This window comes from Phragmites australis, chromosome 6, assembly GCF_958298935.1.
Source record: "Phragmites australis chromosome 6, lpPhrAust1.1, whole genome shotgun sequence".
Lineage (NCBI taxonomy): Eukaryota > Viridiplantae > Streptophyta > Magnoliopsida > Poales > Poaceae > Phragmites > Phragmites australis.
Genome location: NC_084926.1, coordinates 39,069,898 through 39,076,563, shown reverse-complemented (window position 1 = coordinate 39,076,563; position 6,666 = coordinate 39,069,898). Strand labels below are relative to the sequence as shown.

Below are 6,666 nucleotides of genomic sequence, written 5' to 3'. Positions count from 1 at the left end.
GATCTCCATAGTCGATATCAAGTATAAGCATCAGGATTAGGAGGGAATTTGTTGTGAGTTAATCATGCATGCTGTTTTCTTTGCATGTGCATGGCTGTTACCATTTGCATTTGCGTGAGTTAAGAAGGAGTTTAATTCATTGCATGTTGGTTGTTACTAGTCTTTAATTAACTGTAATTAGCATGCGTGGTGGTGTGAGTTACTGGCTCTTGAGCCCATGTCTGCATGTTACTCCTTTCATTATAAAAAATCAGAAAACGCTGCAAAGCAAGCCTAGTTCAGTGCATCACAAAAAATATTCTACTTGTGTTCTCATGTGTGTTCGGCTCGTGATTTCCAACAAAGAAGTAGGCTAGATATTAGTATTTTGTTGTAGATGGTTGGAATAATTGGCATATTAAAGAAGACTAAGGGATCAAGTAGGTAGTGTTGGCACTCCTCACAATGTAGCATTAAAAAGTTGTGATGCTTTGTTGCAAAGAGAACAACACGTTGATGTTGCTATTCATATACAAAGTGAAATTTCTAAGAATGCATGTTTTGTTTGACTTAATGGCGTAAATGATACCTCCAGATTGCTACTGAAGCAAGAATTGCCTTTTTAGGACCATGACGAGTTAAAGAAATCCTACAACAAAGAAAACTTCAGGAAGTTTATGCTTGCCTAGCAAAGCAAAATGCAACTTTAGCTAAGACATTGGCAATTGATGCTGCAGATAATAGTCTCATTGTGTCTTATGATATCTAAAAAGATATTGTTAAATATTTTGCAAATGAAATTTTATATTCCATTCTTGAAGACTTTGTACATGATGTGTTTTGTTTGCTAGTTGATGAGTCCATCGATATATTTTGCAAAGAATAAATGGTGGTGATCTTGAGATATGTTGACAATTGTGGACTTGTGAAACAGAGCTTTGTTGGTCTCGTTTATGTGAAAGAGACAACTTCTTTCAACACCAAATCATGTATTGATTCTCTATTTGTAAAATTTAAGTTGAGTTTGAAGCAAGTAAGAGACAAAGAATATAATGGTGCTAGCAACATACGATATGAGTTCAATGGATTGTAATCATTGATCACGAGAGAAAGTAAACTGTGTATTATATGCATTGTTTTGCTCATCAACTTCAACTAGTAGTTGTAGCTGTTGTTAGAAAGCATACAAATATTGGTAATTTTTCTAGTATGATTACTACCTTGTTGAATGTAGTGGGTGGATCTTCAAAGAGAAGGGACATAGTTCGAGATTTCAATCTTGTAGAAGTGTGTAAGGCCTTAGGTTGTGGGTTACTTAAAACCATGACGAGATTGAATCAAGAGCAATGTCTTCAAAGATCCGAAGATACACGTTGGAGTTCTCATTATAAATCTCTTAAAAGTTTCGTTAACTTGTTCCTAACAATTGTTGAAGTGCTAGAATTTATAGAAAAAGAAGTCAAGAATGGTAAAAATATAGAACAAACATATGGTCTTCAAGTGCACTTCTAGTCTTTTGCATTTTTCTTCTATTTACATCTCATTTTGACTATTTTAATGATTACAAATACCTTGTCAATTGCATTGCAATGAAAATATCAAGATATTGTGAATGCTATTAACTGCGTGAAAGCAAAACCATTTGGATGAACTTCGAACATATGGATGCGAGAAAATACTAGGTGAAGTGTATGCAGTTTGTGACAAACATGATATTTCTAAGTTGAGAATGGGTGAGGTATATATTAACCCAAAGGAGCCAAGACAAAAAATTGGAATTATGAACCAGTATCATTTTGAAGTTGAATGCTTTAATGATATTCTTGATTGGCTACTGCAAGAGTTTGATAGTTGCTTCAACGGGACTATATCTCATCTGCTTGTTTGCTCGGCTACTTTTAATATAAGAGATTCATTTCATGATTTTAATTTGTAAAGTTTGCTAAGCCTAGTTAAATTATATCTCAATGACTTTAATCCTAGGGAATTGAGGAAACTTAACCATCTTCTTTCCTTTTACATTGCTGACATACGGGAAGATGATAGATTCTCCAACAAACAAACTATTGTTGAGTTTTTAGAAAATGGTAGAGATAAGAAAACACCTTTGCTATCCTTTGGTTTACCGTCTTTTGAAGTTAATACTTGTATTGTCTGTCACCACTGCTATAATTGAGAGATGCTTTTTGGCTATAAAAATTATGAAAACATATTTGTACAATCGTATTGGTGATGGGTACATGAGTAATAGCCTCATTTGCTATGTAGAGAAACAAGAAATGCATAAAATCACAAAATGATATTGCGGTTTGTCGCTTCGAAGGTTTAAAAGAATGTAAATGCTAAGAGGTAATGTATTACTTTTTTTTTAATCTTTTCAATACAGTTTCTCATTTGAAATGTTATGTCATTTTTTTACATATTTTGTAGGTCGAGGTTAAATAGTATATTTTGCTAATGAGTAAAGTCGATTGTATTTTGTTTGCAATCTTGGCATTATTTACCTTCACTATGCTATTTAAACAAACATTACAAGATCTTTCATGTTGATAAGCATTTCTATCATTATTTTTTGTTATCGTATATTGTGTTAATTTTTTTTATTATTATAGAGACCCTTGGCACAGGTTCTTTTAGTTTTGCCCTGAGTCGAAGGAATTCAGATCCTCTGACTTTACTGATCATGAGCCATTAGATTATATTTGGCGCTACAGTTCACCGTCTCCTAAATTACTGTTACCCTCCTTGCGCGCCGCACTCTCGCGAGTCGAAATTCCCACCACCACTGCAGCGCGGAGCCTCCTCATCGCGGCGGCGGCACCGGCAGACGCTCCGCCGCGGCCGCATACTCTCCACTCGCCTCTACCTCGACGACATTCCCATAGGCAAGGTCGGTCACCCCAACCCCCCTCCTCCTCGTCCTTCCCCTTCGCAACTCTGGCGAGCTCATCCATTCGCGGCCGTGGGTCGAAGTCGTAACAACGGTGCCGTCAGCGCAGGATCGCGTTCAACGGGATCGAGGAGCAGTGGGTTATCTGGTTCACTAGTTCATCGCACGTTTTTTCCCACAAAATAGCGATGCCTTGTCTCCGGCCCGTGTAACGTGCCGTGCCGTGCAGGCAGCCCTTTGATTCGTCGAAATGGTGCCGCGTGCGGAACTTCCTGGTGGACGCGGGGGTCCTCCAGAACGACCGGATTGTCGAGCTGCTGGAAGCTTCGGAGGATGATCTGTTTGTGGTGCGTAAGGAGCTGTTGTTCGCTTGTTTTGCAGAGATTTATGCTGTATGAGGCGGAATAAATTTGTGGTAATGCCTTAACCCAATCAGGTGCACTCAGAGTCGTACTTGAATAGCCTTAAGAGCAGCGAGAAGGTTGCGCGCATCGTAGAGGACTGTTATATTCAGTGATGCATATTTGATAAGTGTGACTTCTGCTTGCTTTAAGCCTAAAAGTGCTCATAAATTTGTCTTCTGCGTCATGGAAAGCATGATGGTTTCTGAAGCACTTAACCATCTGCAGATTTTGTATATTAGAAACTAGTCTACTTAGTGTTGTCCCTCCCCCCCCCCCCCCCCCCCCCTCCTGAAATTGTAAGAAGTTATTTGTTCTAGAATGTAATCGGTATTTCCTGTTCTATCCTAGGTTCCAGCAGTGGCTCTACTCCCTAATTTGCTTGTTCAGCAAAAGCTTCTTTATCCATTTCGGAAGCAGGTAAATGTTTGTCTTTTGGTGCTCCTTTCCTGTCCATTTTGTATGTTCAAAAAACATGCTGAAATGAATTTTTACCTTTTAGGTGGGTAGCTCCGTTTTATCTGCAAAATTTGCAGTAGAAAGGGGATGGGCTATCAATACTGGTGGAGGCTTTCAGCCTTTCACCACTGTTCGGCGGAAGAAGGGGGTGCATATGCTGATATTTCTCTGTGCATCCATTTTGCTTTCGTCCGTTAAATATATCAAGGTAGGGTAACTACCACGGCCAGTTCAATTGTACTTGACATCTACAGCATTTCTTCTGTAAACTGTATGTGCTAAGTAGGCCAACCCATCATTATACCTCTTTTTCCTGGAAAGGTTGTAATGCTAACAGGCAGTTCCTTTAGCATTATAATTTATAATTACTCTGCTAAAAGTAATAATGAGTGATGGAAACTATTGATATGAGATAGTATTTCAGTTCCGTGAGCCACTTATCTAGCAGAACATTTGCAGAATAATGATCACTGATGAAATACCCACCAAGGAAATGGTTATGAAAAAGACTTCGGCAATGATGGTGAGAGGCTGAGTGCTCTATTCTTTTCTTGCGCATATTTTTGTACTTGTTACTATTTCATGGTTCTGTACTTCTGTGACATTTATTCTTCACTTGCAGGAAGGATTTACACTTTGGACATGTACAACTATGGAATATATCCTTTTGCAAGTATTTAAGCCTGAAATTGTTCCTACATCTGCCGAACATGATCCCTCCTTGCCAAGGCTGTCCATTAACTGATTATAAGTATAAAACAAACAGATGGGTACTGCTCTTTGATATTTAGCATTTTAGCTAATTGCTGGTCCCTTTTCTTCGGTGGAATTATTGTTTCCATTCTTACTGATAGAGCATATATTTTGTTCTGAGAAATATAAAGGTATATCATGCATTTTTTTGTGTGGCGCAAAGACACCTGGTTCTGCATCCTGCACTGCACTGGAACTCAATGCTCGTACTTCATAAGAATAGTAGTTACAACTGTCTAAATCGTAATACTTTTGGCTGTGTGAATATGATTTTGATAGCTCTGTATCTCTCAAGTCACTGTCTTCTGCATTGCAATTACTGCCAATCTAAAGTTGAGATGTTCATTTATAATAAACCGGGAAAGGCTATATTATTTCCCTATACTTTTACAGCGCATCTGCTCACAATCTGAACTACAAAATTGGGTATTGTACTTCGTACACCCTAAACTTTTAATATCAGTGCAAATAATCGCCTGTGCCATATTTGGAGATGGTTTCACTACGAGGGCTATGCCGTGTGTGTGTTTGTTTTTTTGGGGTTACTTGCATAGGTATTAAAAGTTCAGGGTGCAGTATACCTGATTTGGTAGTTCAGGAAGTTAAGGTGTTAAGCAGATGCACCGTTGAACTTCAGAGGGCAATGTAGGCCTTTTATCTATAGATTTTGCTTTGCCATTCTTTCATGTCTAATCCTGGTACATTTTCTTTTCTCTTTTTGAGTATAAAGTGACATGGTTTTGTTTCAGGATTATGTGGCTAAACAGTAGTGCAGTACATTGATCAAAAGGTCGATATAAGTTGCACTTTTTATCCTGTTATCCATTATAAATTTCTGCATCTGTTTTAATGTGGAGTTATAACTTACACTACGCCTGTTCGCATTTATAGAGTAGGACAAATGACGTTTTGTATGACTCTTTGTGTTAAGGACCTTGATTGCAGGACATAATAGTTAAGGTGGCATATTTCTGTATGGTTCATATTACAACTTACTGTAAAATGGAGGCTGGAGCTATATGTATGATATCATAATGCACTAATGTTATTAATAATATCCCCCTCCCCCCCCCCCCCTCGCGCGATAAAACGTTGATGCTTATACCCAACCAGCCAATTATATCTTAATCAATAACCAACTGTCTAAGCACTGGCGAGAACCCATGACAAAGGCTTATTTCTCTTGAAGCCAATATGGACACAGCCTATTCTGGTGATGTAACAGATCTGGATGCATAAAGTTTCAGCCTATTCTTTCAGCCAAGACAAGAGTGCGAATGCACAGCATCTAGTAGCTATGGCATCTGATCCAGCTACGAAGGGGTTGGAGAGAATTAGGAATGAGCACATCATCAACTTGTGGGCTGACGGGTGCACCATGATGGGCCCTTATCTCAGTACTGACATTGGCAAGAAGAGCATTCAGGATGTCAGGAATTCTGAAGAAGGTTTCGGGGAGCGATCTTGTTAAAGATTGAGTTATTTCTGTTATTCGCCTTTTCTTTTTTACTTTTGAAGAACCACCAAGGACTAGTTTAATTAATGGAGTTTTCCGGCCACGAGGATTCGATTATGCGGGTAATCCTGGCTCTGGTCTTTGTCATGTAGCTTTGCCCTCACCTCGCTGGCACTTGACCTGGGAAGAAATGTACACGTTTGTCCCCTTTGGGCTGTCGCTAACTGTTTACTGTACATTTTTTCAGGTCCTTTCGGCTTGTGGTGACTGGGCATCGTTTGTGATTTGCAAATCTCTGACGATTGGCGGGTGATTCCTTGGAGTCTCACTGCTTAATTTGAGGTCAACCCTCCGGCTCTCCTTTTGCACAGATTCTGAATTGAATGTGCAATCTATTGTCACTCCTGTTTTCCTCTTTCCCCTTTGATCTCTGTCGCGGTCAAGTGGACTCCGATTGTCATCCCCTTCCTCTCTCCCGAATCTCTCTTTCCTTTTATGCCACGCCAGCCGCCTATTTCAATCCCGTTGTTTGCGCGTGCGTTTAAGGAAGGAGGCCACGATTGTTTAGTAACTGATGCTCGAATTGGAGACCACAATCACCAGGAATCAAATTCGCGAAGGATCGATGACTAGAAAGAGGAAACCGAGCCCCAAATTTCTGCCGTCGTGTTAATCCATGTCGGCCAGTTCGATTCGCCCTCCTCCCTCTGTAAAACCCAAATCAAACC

At 39.5% G+C, this 6,666-nt stretch overlaps 1 long non-coding RNA gene across 1 annotated transcript; it reads left to right on the top strand.

Annotated features, from left to right (window-relative positions):
• Positions 1–2,680: 2,680 nt before the first annotated feature.
• On the top strand, positions 2,681–5,544 carry LOC133920649 (uncharacterized). Its single transcript, XR_009910151.1, has 4 exons — positions 2,681–3,284; positions 3,622–3,690; positions 3,773–4,252; positions 4,352–5,544. It is a non-coding gene; the product is annotated as an uncharacterized LOC133920649 (long non-coding RNA).
• The last annotated feature ends 1,122 nt before the right edge of the window (positions 5,545–6,666 follow it).